Consider the following 25,761-nt stretch of genomic DNA (forward strand, 5'->3'; position numbering starts at 1 on the left):
ATCACCAGTGGTGTACGGCCAGTGTAGGAGATCGCTCCCCACACCATGATGCCGGGTGTTGGCCCTGTGTGCCTCGGTCGTATGCAGTCCTGATTGTGGCGCTCACCTGCACGGCGCCAAACACGCATACGACCATCATTGGCACCAAGGCAGAAGCGACTCTCATCGCTGAAGACGACACGTCTCCATTCGTCCCTCCATTCACGCCTGTCGCGACACCACTGGAGGCGGGCTGCACGATGTTGGGGCGTGAGCGGAAGACGGCCTAACGGTGTGCGGGACCGTAGCCCAGCTTCATGGAGACGGTTGCGAATGGTCCTCGCCGATACCCCAGGAGCAACAGTGTCCCTAATTTGCTGGGAAGTGGCGGTGCGGTCCCCTACGGCACTGCGTAGGGTCCTACGGTCTTGGCGTGCATCCGTGCGTCGCTGCGGTCCGGTCCCAGGTCGACGGGCACGTGCACCTTCCGCCGACCACTGGCGACAACATCGATGTACTGTGGAGACCTCACGCCCCACGTGTTGAGCAATTCGGCGGTACGTCCACCCGGCCTCCCGCATGCCCACTATACGCCCTCGCTCAAAGTCCGTCAGCTGCACATACGGTTCACGTCCACGCTGTCGCGGCATGCTACCAGTGTTAAAGACTGCGATGGAGCTCCGTATGCCACGGCAAACTGGCTGACACTGACGGCGGCGGTGCACAAATGCTGCGCAGCTAGCGCCATTCGACAGCCAACACCGCGGTTCCTGGTGTGTCCACTGTGCCGTGCGTGTGATCATTGCTTGTACAGCCCTCTCGCAGTGTCCGGAGCAAGTATGGTGGGTCTGACACACCGGTGTCAATGTGTTCTTTTTTCCATTTCTAGGAGTGTATATCTATTCTTTTCTATGCATTTGTTGTGGCCGTCAATTGTTTGTCTATACTGCCCAGCTAACTTTTGCTGAATGGTGGTTTTATCTAGAAATGAAAGACTAAGCACATTATTCATGTGTCGCTTTGACATTTCATGAACTTTTATTTTAGACCATATACGCCCAATATTATTCTGGTCTTACACCAGTTAACATCTCCCCCCAAATAACGCACAGGGAAAACAAGAAACAGCATTGCTTTCTACACAACCACAAATCCATTTCTTCTTTTAGTAAATTTCTGGACTGAACTTTAGGCATCGATTTTTTGTCTGTTGTTACAGATTCAGATTCAGGAGTGGCTTACCTCGTGTTTATTATCTGACTCCTATCACTGAATGGCGTTTTTATTGACTCATTTACTTTGTTCTTGTTTGCTATTTTCCCTTACAGATAACATTCTGCGGACAGTTACCTGACCTCGAAACAACTACAACGTGTTAGCACAGAACTGTAATACACAAACGTAACAAGTATAAACAGAAATACTGCACTTTTGTTTGGAAAACAGATGCTCAACTAGTGGTGAATACGTTAAGTTTTTTTTCTATAACAGTATCCCTGCTGTTGTAAAATATATCAATACTGAAATAAAGGCTCTTAGTTTCAAAATCTAAGGGCATAAACATATTCAGGTTACATATAGCTATTTATAACGATATTTAAGTGCATTATTTTTGGATTCGATTTAATTAAGCATTAATTAGCGTTTAGGAAAGCATTAGTATTAACTTGCATTAAGATTGTAAAACTGGATTACAATAAATCTGCGCCCTGATGTATTCTAATACGATCGCTAGATGGTAGATCTTGCTTCTACAGGTCCTGCACTTTACCGCTTTCTGGCGCAAAGAACGTGAACCTTTGAGCCAGACTAGCTGTAACTCTACCTCTGTCATAAGATGTGCGTAGAAACCAACGGCGGAGCCTTTCACACAGCCCTTATGAGGGCAGACGGTGCCAATCTGCAGTTGGCTCCAAGCTTCAGAAAACTACTGTAAGAGTGCGTGGCGAAACGTGCCTCTTCAAATCAGAAAGTACATACTCCAAACCAATGTTTTATATGCAGTTCACATAGATTTCTCTTTCTTTCCTTTTTATACAAGTGGTGCCATGGCACAGCAGCACTAGCTCAGGAGCCACCCCTGTTGAAGAGTAATATGAATGTGGTTGTACATACTAGTTTATAAGTTTTGCTATGCACCGTAATGCTGACTAAACTGCTATATGTTCATGACTACACAGGATTTGAGCTTTTACGGCGAGGACCTAAGAAATTTTCTTTGTGTAAATGTTTTACATTGATCAGTACACTAAATGTACTTATTTTGTTCTTATGGCAGTTTACGCAAGAAAGTTTCAAAGTCGAAGGCGCTGCAGTCATGGACTGTGCGGCTGATTCCAGCGGAGGTTCGAGTCCTCCCTCAGGCATGGGTGTGTGTGTTTGTCTTTAGGATAATCAGGTTAAGTAGTGTGCAAGCTTAGGGACTGATGACCTTAGCAGTTAAGTACCATAAGATTTCACACACATTAAAGTTTCAAAGCATATGTAAAGCATTATTCTGATAACTTTATATAGAGTAAAAAACTGGTAGAGCCTAGTGGACGAACGTTTTAGTGAAGTTGATTGCATGTACACTGTCCAGTGATGCTCCATTTTTGAGCTTTTCTTTGTTCTGATTTAGCTAACAAGTGATTTTAGTACGTTTTCCATTTTTTCTTGCTTTGCAACATGCAGATATTTTCTGCGTGATGCAGGGTATGTCTTATGTGTAATTTGACATAGGTGTAGTGCTGGTATTGTAATGAGTACATGGAAAACCAGACTGGCCTATCTGCTATTTACTCGCCTTTACATGATGTAATGAGATACAAATTAAACCCTTTTGCAAAGGACAAGGATAGACACAAATACACAGAAGAAACATGTTAATTTTTCTTATTAGAATGTACAGAATAAATAAACCTATTTCTTGCCAAGATTCACAGGGACAAATTTGAACTGTTACTGTGCCATGTAAAAAAATTATAACTGGCCTAAAGTGAAAATACTACATGGGATCTAGAGTGTGTCTGCTGTGATGCCTTTGTGAGAGCATGCATATTGTCGCGTTTTTGGTATAAGTTGACACCTGCAAACGAAATATGTCGCCGAGAGAGAAAGGACAAATCTTTTGCTTACGTGAACTATTTCCTATGAGCAGTTGACTATCTGTGGCTTATGATTTGAGGTGCTGGGTGGTATAGACTCTTCATAGCGGCATCATCTTTGCACTACTCACACGGAAAAACGTTCAACACTAACCGGCTGCACTCAACTGACTGCTATATCCCCATGGTATGCACTGTGACAATCCGAACTACATATCACAGACTTGATTGTCGAGCTTACTGCAGCGCAAATAGCGATGTCGGAGAATTACAAGTGACATAAAGTGCCAATGAACGTAAGGAGATGGGTTAATGTGGACATTAATACATAGTTAAACATTTATAGTGAACTGAGATGATGAAGAATGTGCTGTGTTGTACTGCAACTGCAAAACTTGGGTATTTGCACGGCGACCAAAAGTAGTAGACAAGATAAGATCAAAAAGCGTTAAGAAATGTCATGTCTCTTGGCAGAAAACTCAACAGATCTCGAAGATAAACAAAAATGTTTAACTTTATATTCTTGTACTTGATGTCAAGAACGACAATTTTGTATTTTTATGTATAATGTTTTGCTTTCAGCACAACCATTGGGCATTGTGCTGAGGCATTAGTGATCCTTGTTGCATGATTCCTGAACCTGTTTAACACCTGAAGCCTACCTAAATGACATCCTGGTCTTCCTACAACGCCATGTGCCAGTCCAGACAGACGACTCCTTGCTTGGTTCCAAGTCCCTTTGCTGATACCATTCATAATCATCTGTTGTCACTTATTACACATCGTCTCTATATCGACAATGGTTCTACATCCAGGTATATCGTATATTGTGATACAGAACAGTGAAGAATCTAAAACTCCAATCTTCATTGCTTGTATAAACTCATCTTTTTGTTAGTGTGAAATGATTATGTAGCATCAAATATCTTCAGAAAATAAGTGTGTTGAGAATGTTGAACTCAAAAGAAAAGGTCATTGCCGCTCCAAAGTGAGCAGAGACAATACCTATGTAAATAAAATAACAATTTGTGATGTATGAATTCACACATATGTAAAGTCAAAACTGTTCAATGTGTTGTAAAGTAAGTATTGAATTATTAGTGTGAATATGTGTTAATGAGAAATGCTTAAGAGGGTAACAGACAGCTGAGAACAATCACCTCTCTAATTGTTGAATGGCATCACCAAGTTAGGCAATAAACTATGTCAGGCCCATTCAAGGGGGCTGTATAATATCTCTTTATCTAAATTAGGTGGGCAACCTACTGATTCACAGATGGAACGACACAATGTACTAAAAGTTATGTAAAAGTAATTTGTAACTCTCAAATATGAACTAATATCTGTTGAAACAAATTATTATAGTCGCTATAGTGGAGGACCTTGTCTTCCTCACTTTCGTTTGTCGTTGCTTCCAATGTTAATGCGCCCTTTGACAGGGTGTTGTTTGAATTTGTTTTCTCGTATAGTTAGGCAACAATTCAAGCAATTCTTATTAATGGAGTTTGTTTGAATAAGTTAAATTGACAATTCTTAACTCTATGTTTCCATAAAGATGGTTCGCTAGCAAATGGCGACATGCAAATAATCAATGTCCTTCGACATACACAATTTTCATGCAAGCAAATAACACAATTTCATAAGTCACTACTATAGAGTTAATACCACAGCCCATCTTCTAGTGTGGCTCTTCTAGTGTGGCTGAGGCTAGCTGGAGCGGCGTTTATATTCTCTTCGTGTAGTTGCCGCTCCAGTCATTGTGTCGTCCTAGTCAGTGTTTTATTGGCTGACACCATCTTAAATGCCTTCACTGCTGTATCGCTCCAGGCCGACGTGGAGGTGCTTCACGTTATGCCGGAACAGTAATGATTATGTAGATTCAATATCTGAAAATTCCTATTCAGTGAACGACAAGTACCTATGTTCTTGTAAGACAAAGACAGCAATTACTTTATGATAAATATGGATGTATTTATGCCGATAACGCTAATAAATGAGAAATACGTATCACAGCTACTTGCTGTAGCTTTCTTAAAAAGTTGACTTTCCTGCTAATTTTACTGTGTTAAACTTAGCTCGAGTTAGCAGAAATAATGTGTATGTTTATAGGAATAATGCTAGGTGGTGTACAAGTTCGTTGCTCTGTAGTATTCACTAAAAGATGGAAAGTTGTCTCAATGGGAGTGAACAGTATTTTCTGCTACAGATGTAGCTGAGTGAACTGGAGATATTATTGTACTATCAAACATTTTGTTATGTTAAACAATCACAACAAGCCATCAATTTCAGAAAAAAGGTACTTCACACAGTCATAATATAAGACATTTCAATTACAGTTACCTTCAACTAACTGCAAATTGACATAAAGGTGAACATTGACAATAACCTCACATTTAAAGAAAGTTAAAAAAAATAGCATTCCACGCACTCCTTCTACCTGCTACACCTATGCAGGCTGAATGACTAAATTCCTGCTCTGCTCTTTTTTTTATACACATATATAGCTATTAGTCAAGGATAAAAAATAAATGAGTAAATAAATATAGATGGGCTTATGTGGATAATACTAATAACAGAGAAACACGAAGCTACGTTCTATAGCTGGGGAAGCATCACTCTTTTCTTTATAAAGCTATCTTTCCTCTTAATCTTACTTTGTTAAACTCAGCTTGAGTAAGCACAAATAGCTCACAGACTTCAGTGAAAATTTGATAGGTAGGAAACAGTGTTGTTGATCTGAAGTATTGATGGGCCTGATATCCCAATATTTCCACTAAAAGGAGGAAAGTTTTTCTGACACTGCTGTGGTGTTTACAAAAAGGGGAATTCCCTATAGAAAACAGAGTGGAACAATATTTTCTGCTATTGATGTAATGTGGCTGAGTGAAAAATCGATGATTTGTCTAAAACAGAAACAGGCATTAAAACAAATAGTACACATAACCAGTGTGGTTTTTCGATTTTGTTAAGTCTATTATGGTGCTGTCTGCTAAATAAAAAGAAACAGTCCCTTCCACTACCACAGCAGTTGTAACACACACCAGATAAACAAGACTATTTTTGCATGAATCGTCATTTTAATTTGCCTGATTTACACAAGTAACACAATGGAATCATGAAATACTGAACTCAAATGCACATTACTACAAATAAACAATATTATTTAAGAAAACAGAGAAATAGACTCACCTGTCCACCAGATGCTCCAGTTTCTCATGTAAAAGATTGAACAGATGAACCATGGCTTCCTTTGATAAGCGAAATTTGGATATGAATTCGGAATCGGTGTCGTCTCCGCTTCTTCTTCTTCCTCTGTCTCATGAGTAGTTCAGCCAAAATATCGTCATCGCTCTTTTCATATGTCACTATTCCTGCAATCTTGAAAAATTATTCCCCTGTTAAGCTTGCTAACCAGACTGAAATCGCCGGTTAAGTTATCTCGAGTTTATTCTCCAGTTAGGCGTTATTCTGAGTTCGTACAACGCGTTTCTCACGCTGTTTCGAGAATAGCGCTTACTGGCTGCTAACCGGTTTTGTACAAATGACCATAATGACTGCACTACTTACCTAACTGTAAACTCGTAAAGTGCAGTGTATCCAAGAAAACGGTCGTCATCGACCTGTGGCAAGACTATTCATCACATTCGCTTGATGGTGATTAAAGCTGACCTTTACAAAAAAAAATCTCAAGACAGAAACCAGCGCTAAAAGCAAAATGTAATAACAATAAAATTTATTCAACATCGAATAATAAAATACAATCCTTAGAAATAACACAGTTTCAGGACATCATACAGATTATTCTTATGAATATGTCAGTTTATAAGTTACAAACTTTAAGATCTGTTTGTATTAATAAATTTTACATTTTGATGCATTTTACATATGGTAATATTCAAATAACAATGCTACAAACATTGTTGTTACCAACATTATATCGGTTGTGCGTTACTTAAAACTTTGCGCTTGACACTCTTACAAAGCACTTTTCATAAAGATGAAGTACTCATCTAGGTAATAAAAAGGTTTTTCAATTAGAAATCTTATTTGCTGGTCTTTTAATTTGTCAATATGAAGGGCTGTGAAACTTTTTGGTAGGGTACTGGCTACCACCAGCCCAGAATAAAGTGCATTTTTTTCATATAAAACTGTTCTGTGGCTATTTACATGGTGTCTGATATTTGGTCTTGTATCATGCTGGTGCAGGTCACAGTTGAAAGTTGGATTTGTTGTTTTCATGAGCAATATAACTTTCAATACCTATAATGGCAAACACATCTAATTTTGGGACAGGTTCCAATATGATTCTCTAGGTTTGGTGCCACAAATAATTCTGATAACTTCTCTATAATGTTAATAATTTGCTCAGGTTGGCTGATGCTGTTGCACCCCATATTTCTACATCCTAGTTTAAATTTGGTGAGAACAATGTGTGATACTCAGTTTTTAGTGCACATATATCCTTATAATATTTCCTAATGAAGTTTATGACAAATACATTCTTTGATAGCTTACAGGCTAAGGAATATACATGGATGACCCAACTGAGTTATCCTGGATTGAAGTTCCCAAGGATTTTATCCATTTTCCTTTTTTACTATGTCTTTTCCTATGGATAACTTCATCCCAAATTCTATTTGTTTCCTTGTGTTAAATTCCACTATTTCAGTCTTTGAAACATTTACATTTAGATGGTTTTCAATGAAACACTTCACTATTTCATTGGTTGCACTGTTACAAAGCACTTTTAGACTGTCACAGGTTTTGTGTTTGTACACATTTGATGTATCGTCTGCACACAAAATTTTTTTCTTTTCAGTTAGGAGAATAATGACATATATCTGTTTATGCTCTGTCCGGCCCCGGTAGCTGAGTGGTCAGCGTGACTGAATGTCAATCCTAAGGTCCCGGGTTCGATTCCCGGATGGGCTGGAGATTTTCTCCGCCCAGGGACTGGGTGTCGTGTTGTCCTAATCATCATCATTTCATCCCCATCGACGTGCAGGTCGCCGAAGTGGCGTCAACTCGAAAGACCTGCACCAGGCGAACGGTCTACCCGATGGCAGGCCCTAGCCACACGGCATTTATGCTCTTCATGGGTATGCTGCTGGGTATGATCGTCTTCACTACACGATATTTCGGCGATCCACCTGGCCCCCATCTTCAGTACGATCACTGAGTACACACTCATGCAGGAAGTGAATGAACATCAGAAAGTGTGGCTCCTTTATACACCAGATACAGGCCACTATGCCTCCATGAGAAGCGGAAGAGCTGCCCCCTGTGAAGCGAAGAATTGCAGTGCCGTCGGCAGTAGAAACTGGCGAAAGTGATAAATCGCAAATTAAGATACACCGGGTCGAAAACCAGACCGTTGTTTTTTTATAACAGATAAAACAGGGTTCTGTATCTTGTTTAAAGGAAAGCCTTTATCTCTATTAATAACATCATCAGATAATCGTATTTCGATGGGTTCCTTGAGCACACAATCCCAGTAACGAGAAGCCAGAGCAATAATTTGTGTCTCTTTAAACGACATGTTCTGCCCTTCATTGAGACAATGATTGGTAACAGCAGATTTTTTGAGCTGGAGCAAACGTGTGTGATGCTGATGTTCCACACATCGATCATGAACAGAGCGAATAGTCTGTTCAATATAGGTCTTTCCACAATGACAGGGAATTTTGTAAACTCCAGGCTTTCTCAATCCCAAGTCATCTTTACCTGATCCGAACAGGATTCTAGGATTGGCCAAAGGCAAAAGAACACTTTTAATATCAAATTCCCTGAGTATTCCAGAAATTTTTGAAGAAATTCTTCCAGGAAAGTGTAGAAAAGCAACTGATTTACTAATGTCTGGCGTTGGTTTACTTGATGGTCCAAACTGAAAAGTATGAATCATTTGATGATTGGTATATCCATTGAGCTTGAAGATAGCCTTAAAATGGTCCAGTTCCTGTGTCAAATTTTCAGAATCAGAAATGACATAAGCTCTCTTGACCAATGTATGTAGAACTCCCACGTGCTGATGTGGTGGACGACAACTCATGGAATGAAGATAGTGGTCCGTATGTGTGGGTTTATGGGATACACCATGTCCTGAAGTACCATTTTCTTTTTTGTGTACTAGAACATTCAAAAAGGATAATTGCCATCTTTTTCAATTTCCATCGAAAATTTGATGTGTGGTTGAAGACAGTTAAAATGATCTAAAAAACGATCAAGAGCTTCCATTCCATGTGACCAAACAATGAAAATATCATCTATGAATCTCCAAAAACATGTAAATTGAAGAGAAGAAGTCCTGAGTGCGATATCTTCAAAATATTCCATAAAAAGATTGGCGACAATAGGGAAAAGAGGACTTCTCATAGCCACACCGTCAGTTCTTTCAAAAAAATACGTCATTGAATAAAAAATATGTTGATGTTAACACATGGCGACACAGCTCGGTAGTTTCATCATCCGGAAGTTGGCCAGTTAGCAACAAGGACCTTCCAAAGGTACCTGGGTGAAAATAGAAACCACATTAAAGCTAACTAAAAGGTCAGATGTTTCATGGCATAAAAAAATTCAACTGTTGAATAAAATCAGTCGAGTTGGATAAACGATGTTTATATTCCCCAGTGAGGGCTGAGGACAGAAGCAAGATATTTAGCTGAATTATAAGTATGGTAAGTTTATGGTAAGTAGAATCATCCAATAAACAAGCCATTTTCGCCAAATAAACTTCACAAGAGAAAAGAACAGTGACACCACCTTTATCATCAGGAAGAACTAAAAGATCCTTATCTTCCCTCAATGACCGAATGGCCTTCCTTTCACTGGAAGAAATATTTCTCTGTAGTGGCGGTGCACGACGAAGATGATGAGCAACTACCTGTCTAATTTTCTCTGCCAGATCTTCATGAAAGCGAGCAATGGCCTAGGCAACAGCACTAATAAAATCAATAGTAGGCAGGTTCCTTGGTGTAGGAACAAAGTCCATATCTTTTTACAAATAAAGCGTAAGCTGATCAAGTGGAAGACCATTCGTTACTAACGATCATTTTCTATAGAACTCATGTGGGCATAGTATAATTTCTGAGCCGTGGTCCGATGTCAACAGTGGACATCTCTGGAAAGCTGTATTGTGCACGTATCACACAGAATCGATATTTTAAGGAAGTGGTTTTTTCATTTTACAGTTTGTTACCATAGTTTATTGCGAAGAAACCTGCAAGAAGGAGGTATAACATGCGCTGGAAATATATTTCTTACGTTGGAGTATTAACAGCGCTGCATTCCACATGACTGATATGTCGGAAACTGAACTGATCTAACATTATAGCCTTTTTCAAGTGCAGAACCGTGTACCCCTAGGAGTGCGTGTGTTTAGGTTCTCTCTTATTAACACCCACCTGGTACTGATCTCAGACACTAGAACAATACTTTAAAATTGACTGCGTAGTTGATTTACATAAAATGCTTTGAACTCCATCCGTCTGGAGCTCCATCATGCATGAAAACCACCCATTTCTTGTTCTTCTTAACTGCCTGCTATTACAACAATTTCAAATCTATTACTATGCACTGATAAGGGATGCTAACCTCCTCGACATGGACACATCTAGAGAAATCTTATCTACTTCTATGGGTGAGGACTCAGCAAGCTCCATTCCTTCACGAGTCGCAGAATGTAGCAGTCTACTTCTGGTCAGTTGCAGTTTAAGTTAGTTATAGTGCTGCAGTGCGGGTTGGTCAAAGACAGTGCGAGGGGTTCTTTCAGTCCCTAATTTTATCCTAAGGCGGCGAGAATTCCCTGTGACTCCTATCTGCATACAGATAGATCGTAATTTATGCACTATGCTAGAAATATGTAGAATGCTATCTCATATACATTGATGATGTATGTATTCGATAATTAACAATGAGTGCATGTACTGCACAGTCATCTGTCTACATTCGCAATGATACTCGCAAAGTAGAGAAGGGGCGGTTAAGCGATGATACTGAAATTGGGAAACATACTGTCGCATCATTAGTGGGTGTGGAAATTACTGTAAAATCGCTAACATTGTTCGCACTATCAACTGTTATGCTTATTATTACAGTACATCGATGGTGTCTTTTCCATTCCATCTGTCCACTGGTACGCTGTTGGTTACCACATAATGATTGACTGACATCGCTTGTTTGAGATGGAGAAAGAGTTTTGGTGGAGGGGCAACACCTTCTGGGGATGGCTAGCACCGAAACAGTGATTGTGTACATGATTGAAATATGAGGAATCAGTCAAAACAGAAGGCAGAACCATCAGCTATCCCATCACTGTGACAAAGGGGTTTAAATGTAGAGGTCGTCAATCACGTTCGGACAGCAGTTTGGAAACGCTCCACAACGCCACCAAACTTTTCCACTTTCCTTACGTTGTAAGAGTCTTTTATTTAAAATCATCCAGTGTGTGTGGTGTGTCACGTTAGCAATAGTAACAACATGATTAACACCATGCCACGTCTAGTTTTCCGTGAGAAGCAATGGATCAGAACGTCTTAATTTCAGTTTAGAACCTGACACAGACCTCGAAATCGTGGCAGAAAAAACAAAATGTATGACAGTTTACAAACCTTCTTACAGCAGAAAAAAGAATGTTTCAAACAATGACACAGGGTCACAGGGAGCGTCTCTTGTGGCTTGTAGTATAGTTTGTGGGATACTGTCATCCTCCTAAAGTACAGGCGATGCAACTTTACACTGTTCTGTGCAATGGATCAATAGCTGTATATTTAATAGGGTCGATGCTGGCACACAGACGGTATTAGTTTTAGATGTATAGGAGGAGAGAGATGCAGTAAAAATCTTATTGAATTCTCTATCGGATCAAGTTAGTGGAGAATTTATATTTCGTAATTTTTCTCTGTTGGATGGTAGAGAATAGCGATGATAGCATGTCGGGGTGATAGACGTGAATGGGCCCTGAGGGACGCAGATCTGCTTTGACTGCAGTATCTGTATGTAGTTTGGGGACACAGCACAATGCAGCAGCAAAATCCTCGTCCTTCTCCCAGTTCCCATACTGTCTTTTATACTACCTCGTGGTGCAGGAGCAGGCTTCGTTTGGCGCTGACCCACAGCACAATGCAGTAGCAAAATCTTCGTCCTTCTCCCAGTTCCCATACTGTCTTTTATACTACCTCGTGTTGCAGGAGCAGGCTTCGTTTGGCGCTGACCTTACACATCGTACAATGTTGGCGGAGCTACAACAACTTGTTCCCATTTCCACGAATTGTCAAAACACGGACCTGTCGCACTAACTCAGGTCATTCTGTTTCTTCACGGGTTGCAGAAGGTGGTGTATATAGCTCTCTCCGACTTCTGCTCAGATCCAACTTAAATTGGAACGATCACATGCGCAAAGTTGCAGAAATGGCAGCATTTGCAGGAGGCATAGGACTATCTAAAGTTTTACAGTAGCAGATAGGTTCGGAAAAGGTTACTCGTTTCGAAATATGAGAGTGCCAGAAATATGATTCACTAGTGGCTGTAATCATTGAAGAACTTCTCCACCAGATGCAATGCAGGTATGTGGTTGAATGGAAAGATTTGATTAGAAATCATAGACATCATTTCTACCGGAAAGTGTAGCACTAGAGATCTGAAAAGCTAGTGTACATTTCTTACGATCTCAATCAGCACACCACCTACTGTTTCTGATCCTATTCAATCAACAGTCGCCTATAACCCAGTCGATATATCACCGAACCTCTGACGTGGCATCGAGACAGAATGTGTTACAAATACTGGATAAATATCTAGGGGTGGCATGAGGGAGTTGCAAATACCGGTTTCATATCATGTTCCTTAGCCGAATCACTTTCTAAATTCGGTACTTTTATTAAGAGGTTGTACTGTCGCCGATGTGTAACCACACTGTTGGTCTGATAATGTACACTCCGGCAATCACGGTCTATATTCAGTGTCGCGGTACTTTTCTGGGGAAAAAACCACTTCATTTGGACGTAATGCCATACCTCGATTTACAAAGCCGGTATAGCTTTTAACATGGATACTTGTGTGCAGTTGTAGAACCAAGACCGCTTGTGATAGTAATATGGTTGCGTTTTAAAACATCTGCCGGTTTGTAAGATGATTATGCCTCTCTTTCTAAGACACAGTGCTACCACTCGCAAGAAAAACTTTTGAGACATGTCCACCCATCGTTGATTTTCGGTCAGTATTATTTCGTATCGCTAGCAATCAGTTATTAGGGGAGTATTATGCTTAGTAGTAGGGGATGTGTGATAAGTTCACCTTGAACATCAGGATTATAAAGTATGTTTGTGTGTTCCAACGTGTTCAAAGGGGACGATTATGTCCAGTCGTATGGAGGGTATGGATTTGATGTCGAATACTGTGATAGCAAAGCGGAAAGTATTTCAAGTCATAAGAATGATATAGATATTAATATTTCCAGGGCCACAGCCGTCAGCAGGGTGTATTTCCGATACTTCGCTCATTGTCGAATGTCGTCTAGAGACCACGATCGTAATATTTAATTGTAAGTACAGTGATAAATATGTGGCCAGTTTTCTAGGATGATCCTGTCTGTGCCGGTGGTCTGTGGCGGGAATGAGTCTCGTTTCTGGCTAACAGTAGGAGCTGTCCGAATGGAGAGGCCTGTTGGGATGCAGGAATTTAGCTGACTTAACCGTGTCGTGTTCTAGACGGCCGAATAGCGAACTAAGTATGTGTTGGATAGCTTTCGTTATGGCGTTGAAATTTGAGAGCATTGAATATAAATGTGTGTTTGCGCTGGACCATTATTCCCTCCCATGTAAATTGTCCGGTTGAGTGCTTCTACAGATTTCGCACCTTTATTTAGTTGAGTGGACATCGATTGTGGTGTGTGAATCTAGCAGGTGAAAGATGGGTGGAGGACACGTTTGCTGGTTCTCTACATATGAGAGTGCAGCTCGTTGTCTCACAGTCACGTTCTCGCTTCCCGAGCATGGGGTCCCAGGTTAGATTCGTGGGGGTGTCAGGGGTTTTCGCCTGCCTCGAGATGACTGGGTGTTGTATTGACATCATTTCATCATGTTTCATGAAAGTGGCGAGATTGGACTGAGCAAAGGTTGGGAATTTGTACGGGTGCTGATAACTGCACAGTTGAGCTCCCCACAAACCAAATATCGTCATCATCGTCTAGACATGAGAAACACCTTAGTTGACTTTGTAATTATAGGAATGATTTGGAATCTGTTACATCACCGACATCGGTATTCGCGAGTGGAAATATCAGTTCCTCTAGTTTTTTCGAGTTTTGACGTAAATGTCTTTGCAGATGGGATACGTTTATAGTTACTCAATATGCTCCACCTCGATAAAGTTTAGAGTTTCTACATAAATAATGTCGAGATTATATCTTCGGAATTATACTGTGCGAGCGATACTGCCATGCAAGCGATATTACTGTGTGCTTGATATCGATAAGTATCGCGTAAATGGTATAATGTACTGCAAACCATGTGAAATTACATATGTTCTTGTAATCCATCCCAGAGTCTGGAGATGGGTGTAGAAAGCAAGCAAGCAAGCAGGTTGGGGCCAGAAACAGTAGCGCCTTTGTACCAAGGGGAACCAACCCCGACTTTGTACAACAGTTGGGAGAGTGACTTCGGTCCGCTGAGGGCGCTCTGGTCACACTTTGGGGGCAGATGACTTGTGACCGTTGGCTGCGGTGGACGACCGCCTGATCTCACAGGAAATAGCTAGTGCTGCGAGGAGTATACCAGTGGTGCATGTGCTTATGATGTCTGTATATGTACGAGTGTCTGGCGGTCGATATCTATATGCATGATGCAAAAGGGGCAATTTTGTATGCCGCAGGATACGAATTGTATGTTTACTACATCGACACGGTATGCGGTGATATGTTGCCGGGTTGGAGATCAGTTTCATGCTCAAATATTTAACCTTCCATCCTCAGTGGCAGAGGAGTGTAATTGAGCAAGAGTCTTTCCATATTTGACAAGCTATAGGCCACTTTTGCAGGGTTTAACTGTCAGTGCAATATGGCGATCTGTACAAAACAGTTTTGCCATTGAAAGTCTAGTCTGCAGAAAGAAAAAGATGGGCAGTGCTTCTACACTGGCAGCATCAGTAATTTGGCGGGTAAATTCAGTAAGAGCCGATCAGAATGCTCCATTCATTCGCATGACACCTTTGTGCTGGGACATAGGAGCCTCGACATAGTGGTGAGAACGTTTGTGTTTCGGAGATGTTTGGCAGCACGTGATAGACAGAGTGCCACGTCAGGACCATCAGGAGGAATGCATTCGGCGTTATTCTGGGCTCTTTTAGGACAAGAATTTCCATGCAGACAAGCTGAGACATCACGAAAGCTCCTACAAAAGCGACCGTTAACTATTTCTATGTCACTTTACGATTTCAGAGAGATAGACATCAGTACAACATTGAGAGCCTTTTAGTTGCGCCTGCGATGGTGAGTCATTATGCGAACATTTCGAAGCTATGCATAAGCCACAGTAAAAACGTGCGCGGCCAGAGGTATCTCACATGTCCCATTAGGACCTCTAGGCAGAATGCACCGTATGCTATTCTGGGAAGCACTGCAACAGATTTCTGTAGCGCTTTCAGAGGGGAGGCTTATTTACATAGACCTGTGAGGGTGAGTCGCTTGGCAATTAAGTGTTCAGTGGACCACAGGCAGAGAGGGATCACGCTAGCAATGGTAAACACATATGCATCCAGAGGAGGACTTGGCTCTTATTTACATCGACATGTGGCGTCAGTATAACACTTGCAGAATTATAACTATATACCCGAAAATAGACGCAACTTACACCTGCTGGCTGTAGGCGACAGTGACCTGAGACCGAAGGCTCACGCTTCTGCATTCGTCTGTCTGGCGGTGGATCAAAGTGGCGTTGGTGCGTGCACATGTTGTAGCCGCTGATACGCTGTGGTTAACGATAGTTTGAAAGCGTTTATTATGTGCAATCAGTGTTTGTGCACTGCATTATTTTCGACTGTTTAAGCGTTCTGAGCGTGTTTGCAGAGCATTTTACATGAATTATTTTTTGACATTTTACGAGTTGTTTGCCTGTATGTACATGAGTGTACTGAATGTTTCGGTGATTTACGAGTAGTTTTCAGGTCTGTAGGGCATGCAATGAATTATTTAGGTAATTTACGATATGTTTGCATGCCTGTACATCAGTGTACTGCATTATTTCGATGATTTATGTGTAGTTTACAGGTCTGTAGTCTGTGTATTGTGACCCCAAGCATGCCAGAGCGAGTGTTTTGTATCAGTTTAATAAATACGAGGGTTGGAACTTTAATAGTGGCAACTATTTATTTACAACCTGTACAAAACATATACGTGTTTCAAAGTTTTACTGATCCTCGAACTAGTCACTAGCATTGTGTACAACCCGGTGCCAGCAATGTGGATGTCATAGGATACTCTTTGCAGTGCCTGTTGTGTTGACAGTTCGAGTGGTACGATATATTACACAACAAATTTGTAGCAGTTCTGAAGTGAATGCCGTGAAGAGTTTCCTTCAGTTTGGAAATCGAGTTGAACACATGAGGGCTTAAGTATGGGGATTGCAGTAGGTGGTATAGCACTTAGCAGCCTCATCAGTCAAACAAATCAGTAACAGCTTGCACTAAACGTGCTTGAGCATTGTCCTGCAAATTGATGGTCAGATCCTGCAGAAGGTGTCATCATTTCTGTCTCTATGCTGTTCAGTTTTGGAACGCAACCTACAACCAGCTTAGAGATACCACATCGCTGGCAAGGGGCTATACAAAATGCTGGTGACTACTTTGAAGATTAGTAAAACTTTGAAACATGTATCTATTTTGTACGAGCTGTAAATAAATAGTTGCCACTCTTTAAGTTGCAACCCTCATATATTATGTCAAATCCATCCCTAAATAAATTGTTCCAAAATAAATAAAGTACAGTCCCTCCTATGCAGCAGCCCAGAACAGGCTGAGTCCTTTTCCCACTATTTTCTCCCTACAGACAGTCATGGGAAGACAGTGAGTGCCCTCTGGTGGCAGTACTGTGTACTAGGTCAGTTGGACTCGGGAGCACATGGTGGACACACTAGATGGAGCTATTGCCTCAAATTGTTTAAATAAACACTGCATGCGAAATAAAGACTTATGTCCATCCTATCCAACAACCCAGCACAGGCTGAGTCATTTCCCCACAAATTGCTAGGAAGAGGTGGCGGTGGGATGACTTATGTTAGTGAAGGTAGCCCAAGTGACCATTTCTCTCGCCATTTTCTTAGGTTAGTGGAGATAGCCCAAGTGACCTTTTTCCACCAAAATTTGAACTTCCCGCCATAACGTCATTGCAACATTGCCATATCTACCACCGCCATCTTGAATAAATTTGGCAACAATGCAGAGTGGGGCCACACCGCCCTTTTGTTGTGTACACTTTGTCCTACAGTGTACCCCAGAAATAAAAATCACACGGAGTAAAATCAGGACTTTTAGGGGACCTATGCTGTTACTAATCACTCTTTCATCAAACACATCATGAACTGCGTGCAAAGAAACATTGGCTGTATGGGTCCTTGCCAAATCCTGTTGGAAAAAATGTAAAGCTTCGCTCTCTTTCACTCAGTTAATTAAAACACAATCGCAAAATGTTTTGCACATGTCTTTCACTTGTAACTGTGAGATTAAAAATATTGGGCCTTTCATTCTGTCACCACTAACTGCATACCACACCCCTATCTTTTGATCATGAAGGGGTTTCTCATGGAGCACAACAGGTCTATCTGCGCTCCAATGTCTACAGTTTTGGGAATTAACATACCTGTGTAAATGGAACCAAGCCTCATCCGAAAACAAAATGAGGTAAGGATCCATTTCCCAGCCATGCACATGTTTCAAAGCCCATTGGCAAAACTTAACGCTGTGTACAGGATCACCAGGTCGAGTTCTTATACTACTGATTCTTTATAGAACCTTACTTAGCCCAGACAGCTTAGCACCTCTTTGTACAGAGGTGTATGTTATTTGTGTTTGCTGTGAAAGACGTCTAACAGACATTTCAGGAGAATTTTCCAGCGGTATGCAATGTCATCGAGATGAGCTTCTGTGAGCACTGTGCAGCATCGTTTACACTTCTCGTCGTGAACACTTCCCGTTTCATGAAATTTATTAACTAATTTCTGAACTGCATCATGACTTGGAACCTGAACAGCTGGAAACTTCTGTTCAAACAATCTCCAGACAGTACGTGCAGGATCTGTAGGCACATACGAATTGTAAACAAACACTCATTGTGGAATTGAATAATTCGCTCTTGCCACTGTTGCGTTCGGAAACTTCAGTGTTACACTCATGATGCCCCTGTTTCACTGCACGAATGAGATGGCTGACAAGGCACGTATGTCTGTAAAGCTTCCAGGCTAAAACCCACAAAGGAAAAGAGGGGAATAGTGCGGTCCCACGGGGCCCATTCCACCGGCAGTTGTGGCTTCTGTGGCTGTCCTGGAATATCCTGGGCAGGCGGTCATCAGATAAATGGAGCACCTTGTACTATTTAAAAGTAAGGGAACTTTTTGTGTACATACCTCCACAGATTGCTACCTGCTTGCAGCTGTTTTGTCTGAAAGATGATAGCTACCACTAATTTCAAAGTCCAGTGGATGCAATAATAATAGCGGTAACATTCGAGAAGACATTTATTATTCCAACTTCGTTAATTACGGACTTCAAAAGTATCACAACTGCCCTCCAGTCCATTTCGGTGACTTTTCCAGGGACTGAATAATCAATTTCTCCACTTCACTCACTGTGAGCTTTTTATTTTCACAAGCAATGTACCCTTTGACTTGTAGCCAAATACGTTCAAAGGCATTAAAATGGCAATGACAGAATGGTAGCCTTATGACTCTATGTCCATAATTAAAAGCTAAATTGTCGATAACATATGTGGCTTATGAAGTGCCATGAGTTCCAATAATTCTCCGTTTCTGGATTTTCAGTTTCTCATTATGTAATGAATAATTCATCAAGTCCTTTTAGGGGGGGAGATAGTTTCATGAGACCACAGTTTGGATAAATTACGACACCAGAGAGCAAGACTATTGAGCTCCTCGAGTTTCTTATTGAACTACCAGGTTCACGGAATTGTTCCAAAATTCGCAAGGTTGGATCACTTTGTCGACATCGCTACATAGGGCTGGCTCTGCTATTGCTAAAGGAAGGATTCGTTTTACTCATCGGAAGTGTTTCTGAACACTTGTATCGTTTGCTTTGGAAGATAGCAGCTGGTTTACCTCTTGGCTCATGGAAGTGGATTCATGGCATGAAATGAGTGGCTACAACAAGACAGGTTGCCAAGTACAGCCTGTTAGACCTCCTCAGGTGGACTCCATTGTTCGATGCCTTGTTATAAATTTGACGGGTAAGGATCTGAATGAAGCTACATTTTCTGTCTTAAGTAAAGAGTTAAATTTTGACCCCAGTCCAAAGACCTTGCCTATATCATCTTTCATTTGTGCCATTGAGGAATCTGTCTAGCCACTATTACAGGATTCAGATGAAGAAATCAGATGTGAAAAGTGACGAGCAATAACGAAATGTCGTCCACAAAGAAGTAGTATTTCTAAGGAAGGCAGGTCCGCAGTACCAAAGTTGCATTGAGGTACTGACATCGAGTGCTGATGAAGGTAGCACTACTATTCTATTGCCAAAAACGTCCATAAAAAACACATATAGTGCACTAAGCTCTGGTGCATACTGGTAGATTAACAAAGATCCTACCATCGTGGTGACAATAGGGACTACTGCCTAACTGAACGCATTATCGCCACCGAAGGAAGTTGTAAGAGGTTTAAACGTGTGAGGCGCGGTACCACGAGATTTCATGAGCTTCCTAAAGTTCATAAAATGGGAAAGGATGCGTGTCTAGAGGAATTGTCAATGTGGCCAATAACGAGCATTCTTGGTTCACTAACGTTTCTTTCTCCCAAACATTACTGAAACCATTGGTATGAAAATGTAGTCACCACAATCATAATTCTATGGATTTTTTCTTTTCAGAGACTTAACAGCCTCAGGCTCAATAGTACAGATGTGCTGGTGAGTTTTGACGTGGTGTCATTATATACCAAGGTGCCAACTTAAAAAAAATCTTTTTCTCTTATGGCTAGCATTTCGACAAAAATATCACAGCCTTATTTTCAGTTTATTGATGAATTTTACGAGTAGTTTGCCCTCTGGTAGCTAATTTGTTTGTGGAAGATTGTGTGGACAAGGCTTTGGACTCGGCAAGTTTTAAACCAAAAGTCCTCTGGAGGTATGTGGAATCACGTTTGTGGTATGGCGTCACAGGAACGATGAGTTACATCGACTTCTTGACCATCTGAACTCTGTCCACGCTAGTATTAAATTTACCGTGGAAATAGAAAAAGATGGCTGCCTTATCTTCGTAAAGTTGATACCACATTAGAACTGGCTGTATATCGTAAATCAACGCATTTGAATCTGTATTTACATGCCAGTAGGTGCCATCACCCTTCATAAACCGTAGGAGTCAAATGGTTCAAATAGCTCTGAGCACTATGGGACTCAACTGCTGTGGTCATCAGTCCCCTAGAACTTAGAACTACTTCCTTTCTTGATGTGTTTGCATCCTGAATCCTGAGTCTGCCCCTTTCCTTTCACATTTCATCAGACATGACAACCACACCAAAAATTACACATTCACAACAATGGCTATGAAATACGCGTGTTTCGTACACAGCACTAGCCATACATTGGAAGTGAACTGACCATTTGTTGGGGCAGTCTGGCAATGGCGAACAGTTTGATTGGAGGACAGCAGCTCCAACATGCGAAATGTCAACTAGCAAGTAATTTTAACGATAGTAACGAATTTATCAAAAAATTAGGAGGAGTATATTAGTGTTTCATGTCCCATTGATAATGATGCCATTATAGATGGAGCACAAGCCCTGATTCAGGAAGGGTGGGAAGGAAATCGGCTGTGCCGTTTCAAAGGAACCATCCTGGCCTTTGTGAGAGGCGACTTAAAAAAATTAGATCTGCTGTATGATGCTCTAACAGAGTGTTCCGACTTGCACTAGCACTAGCAGGAAAGACAGATCATAACCCTAGATGCAGACAGAGCAGTTAAGTGCACAATCTGTGGTACAGAATAAATGATGAATTGTTCAGGTTCATATTTAGAGCGAGCCAACAGTGCAGTGAAATCTTACTTATTCCAAGACACACCTCTACAGTGTAACAGTAGGCAAAAGAAATGCGCTGCATACAATTTTTGAGGAGTCCAGCAGACAATCTCAAGCAGTGGTTAGTGCTAAATGTAAGCTAAGCTTCACACCCAGCTACTTTAGAATCTGACGAACAATTGGAAGTACGATTTAAAGACTGGAAAACTGTGACTACAGCTCATTGACCTGAAGAAGTATACATTACTAAATGTGGTAGGGGTATAAACAATCTGTGTGGTGTTTTTCAGAAAACATACAAGAGGAAATACATAAATGGATCAGAGAATATGTAGAGACAAATGCGATGCCCCTTGATTTCATAACCTTTAATGCAAGTTGTGGTCCGCAGCTCGTGGTCGTGCGGTAGCGTTCTCGCTTCCCACGCCCGGGTTCGATTCCCGGCAGGGTCAGGGATTTTCTCTGCCTCGTGATGACTGGGTGTTGTGTGGTGTCCTTAGGTTAGTTAGGTTTAAGTAGTTCTAAGTTCTAGGGGACTGATGATCATAGATGTTAAGTCCCATAGTGCTCAGAGCCATTTGAACCATTATTGCAAGTTGTGCATTCCAGCGTCCACCTATGAGAGTGGAAGGTCATTCAGTGCCATGACTGAACTATTAACAAAGAAAAGAAACAGTCTTTATGTGCAGTGTACATGTAATCTTGTTTTTGTAAAATGTGTGGGACTACTGCTTGACATTTTTCACCTTGCTCCATCTGTCTGGTCATGGCTACAAGGAGACAAGATGACAGTAGAAGAAATGGCATGCGGAAAATATCATCCAAACAATTATGCTCAGTATTAGGTGGTACGGAAAATTTTGAAGTGAGGTGAGTACCACCAAAAAATATTTTCCAACTAAAACACTGACTGTGGATAAAAAAGAGTGAATTTAACAAACGATTTTGATTGTGTATGGGGATCATAATACGCCTCTGTGGTTAATAATGTTGCTAACTAAAGATCAATTTTTAGAGAACATTGACAAAGCTCGATACTAAAGAGGAGAGAGTACTCTATGGAGGCTAACCATGATGCAGGACCCCACAGCCGCCATGATAGGTCAGGGCAAGTTTTCACTTAATTCTACTAAACAGAAGAAAAGGAATTACTGTTTATTGAAGCCATATGGTGCTGTCAGGGTTTAGTTTGTAGTTCAATGAGATAATCCCTCGAAAGTTGCAAGCATTAGTAGTACTAACAACCCTGAATGCCCATCACCAATACTGCCTACCTACCAAAAGCCGTCACGATTTTCTATGCAAAGATGCCATTTTGACATGACGTTAGTGGCAGAAATTAGTGTGCCAAACAATTCCATGATATTTGCATATGCTAGGATATATATATATATATATCAATATTTATGACCACTTGACATGGAAGAATACGAATACTATTGCTCCTCACTTCGCTCACAGCAAATTAAGCTCTCCTATTTTGTTTTTACCTAAACTGTGGTTACCAGATAATCCGTTTTTAATGGATTCCGTAGTTTTTTGGCTTTAATTTCCCCTCTTCGTTTTATCCTTTACGCAGAGTCATTAATTTTTGGTTTTTGAAATGTTGTGAAAAACATAAGATAGTGAAGATATTTTTCAAATTTATAAATTTGAAAACAGTGATAAAAATTTGTTAAAAGATACAAAATTATCGACAAAGTACACCTGGACAAAGGTGGAATGTAAAATGTATCAGACCTTACTCCTAAATAGTATAACCAAATTTCTAAAGGTGACGTTTTTGCTCTTTTATGTGTATGAAATCATAGTAATTAATTTGTTTACTATCTATGTAAAATTTTGCTTTTTAGGTAGTTGTTTATTGAAAAATGGAAAGAATGGCCATTAAAAATGCTGAGCAAACACTCTATCTTTTAATTTAGAAAATATGGCAACCCTAGCGCGACAACACACTCGAAAATCGGTACAAATGGTTTGCGAACGAAACTTCGTACTCTGTAGACCGCTGCATTGATAGTGTGTGTATTGCATGCCCCCAAACGAACTCTGGTAACAACCCATTTCCGTAGCCAACAGTTGTGGGTCCGTTGTTTCTTTGTCGAGATACCTACAAGCTCTTCGGCTTGAAGCTGTGCGACCATATTGAAACTCGTTCGCATAATTTCACTTGTCGCGCAAGTAGTATTTTATCTTTGGCATGTGGAAACACTAACTTGCATGTAGGAATACTGTTGGGGTAAAGCACGAGTAAGAAATTGAAGCCTATGGAATTACAGCTTGAGAAAGTTAAACGGCTTTTAACTTTCGCAACTTACGCGTAAGTTGAAACGATAAAATACAAGGAGTTGTTTCCAAATGTAAGTTGACTTACGCGACTGGCAGTGGATGCATGCAAGTAATTCTTGTTAGGGGGATTCAGCTTGCATGAGCAATAACTGAATGATTATCTTTGTTGGCAGAAGAACGAAAGTAACTGCCTTGCTGAAGGTATCGATGAGTTGTCGCAATTTGAAAAGTTAAGAAGCTCCTGAGTTAGCCGAAGTTTATTGAAATAAAAAGGTAATATTGGGCTGTGTATTAATATTTTGGCTAGTATAAAATTGGAAAAAGCCAGATGAAATTTGTAAGCCTAGAATGTGACATTGCGTAAGTCGGCTCCAGTGGAAGTTGTAAAGATTATTTCCTGAAAATTGCTCATACTCTTCCACATATTTAAATGTAGTATAGATATGCACATTTCAGCATGATTGTGACTGAGTTATGTGGAATGATAGGTACAGCAGTAATCTGCATGCTTCAAAAAAGCGTAACTGTATATGTAGCACTTACGGTACGGCAAGGATCATCACGAATGTCCACCGTCTGAGATCAGCACGAACTGACAGTACATTAAATAAGCATCACTAAAGTTCTGGTAGAAGAGAGGGTTAAATCGCAAAGTGGCTCTCCCTTTATTTAGAACTTTTGGTGATGCTACACGGAACATCAAATTCAGCACGATGTTTTCTTCAACATCTTAATTATTTAATAGTTGTAACGGTGAGTTGGTACTCTCTGCTACTGCCAATGCAAATGTCCAGTTGATTCTGTTATTTAAACAATTGGACTTTGATGTCATTGGCGGAAGTGGGGGCACTGACCCGCGATTGCTGCTAACAGCGAACGACGGCTCGTGTGTGGATACGTGGTAAGCACAATTGTATATCACAGGAGCACACAGGAGTCAGCTATTTTTGCAGTATCATAGCTTTAACATGTATGTAATTTTTTGGTACTGATTTGGTGTATCATTTTTAGTAATATTTTGTTGGCTGGTTTGTCAAAGGAAAATACTATAACATTTTAAGCAGATACTCATTTTAGTATATGATGGAGAGTACTGTTTCTCCAAAGTTAGTTTGCATGTTTGTTTATATGTACAAAACAAATAGGTAAAACTCTGCATTCTAGGTAATATGTTTAAACATTGTTTGGTATCAAACCATGTTTATCTAGCAAGGAAAATATGTGTGTCAGTTTTTCACAGTTGTGGCAACTGGCGATGTCGGTCTTGTTCATCTCGTCTATTGCATGGTAATATGTCATCTGGCGCTATTTACAGTGTTTTTGAATCGTCTGAATTAGTTCACCAAATCAGTATTTTTCAGACTAGAGCACATCATTCTGTGCGCCAACTCAACATCTGTTGTCAGTGAGCCATGTTCAGAGCTCTGGAAGTAAGGAAAAATAATTACAATCCATGGAAAGTCCAGGATAGAATAACAGTATTATAAAAATGCTACTCCCCATATAGAGTTGATGTTGAGCTGCATACAGGCACAGTGAAAAGACTGCTATACATTTAAGTTTTCAGCGAAAAGGCCTCCTTCTGAAACAGAAAACGTGTGCCTCACACACCCACTACCATTGGCTCTGGTCACTATGGCAGTAGTTGTGTATGTGAGTTCTGTGAATATTTGTGTGTGTTTTCGATTTTGGAAAAAGACCTTTAGCCCATAATCTTGAATGTGTAAGAGTGTTTTCATTGTGTCTGTCTGCAACTGAGTTTCCTCTGTATTGTAACAATCTACCCTTTTCATAATATTGAAATTACTATTTCGTAGATATATACATATCTGGAAAAAAGCATTGAACTGAACTTCTTAGAAATAAATTGCATTTTAATCTATATATGGAACATCCTTTAGAAATCTGTATCCATTTCAGTCATATTTACCTGAACATTGCAGTTGTATTTATTTGGTATTTTTGATGCAAAGTTTTTATGATTAGGAGGACTTTGTATTGTTTCACTTACTTACAGCCATACTGTACATGAATAAACAGCTAGTTTGGAATGGACAATAAAAGTTATACAGGCTTAGTGACCAGTCAGCACATATGAATAAAACCTATGGAATATACATATTTGTGAAATACACTCCTGGAAATTGAAATAAGAACACCGTGAATTCATTGTC

At 40.5% G+C, this 25,761-nt stretch overlaps 1 protein-coding gene across 2 annotated transcripts in view; it reads left to right on the forward strand.

The window, feature by feature from the left end:
- Window positions 1-23,744: 23,744 nt before the first annotated feature.
- Window positions 23,745-25,761, forward strand: part of LOC126203570 (microprocessor complex subunit DGCR8) — a 237,318-nt gene continuing 235,301 nt past the window's right edge. The window contains exon 1 of one of the 2 annotated variants that reach the window (XM_049937896.1): window positions 23,745-23,860. The gene's annotated coding sequence lies outside the window, so the exon portion shown is untranslated. The remainder of the gene's footprint in view (window positions 23,861-25,761) is intronic. The other variant, XM_049937895.1, reaches the window with a different exon arrangement.

This window comes from Schistocerca nitens, chromosome 9, assembly GCF_023898315.1.
Source record: "Schistocerca nitens isolate TAMUIC-IGC-003100 chromosome 9, iqSchNite1.1, whole genome shotgun sequence".
NCBI classification, from domain to species: Eukaryota; Metazoa; Arthropoda; class Insecta; order Orthoptera; family Acrididae; genus Schistocerca; species Schistocerca nitens.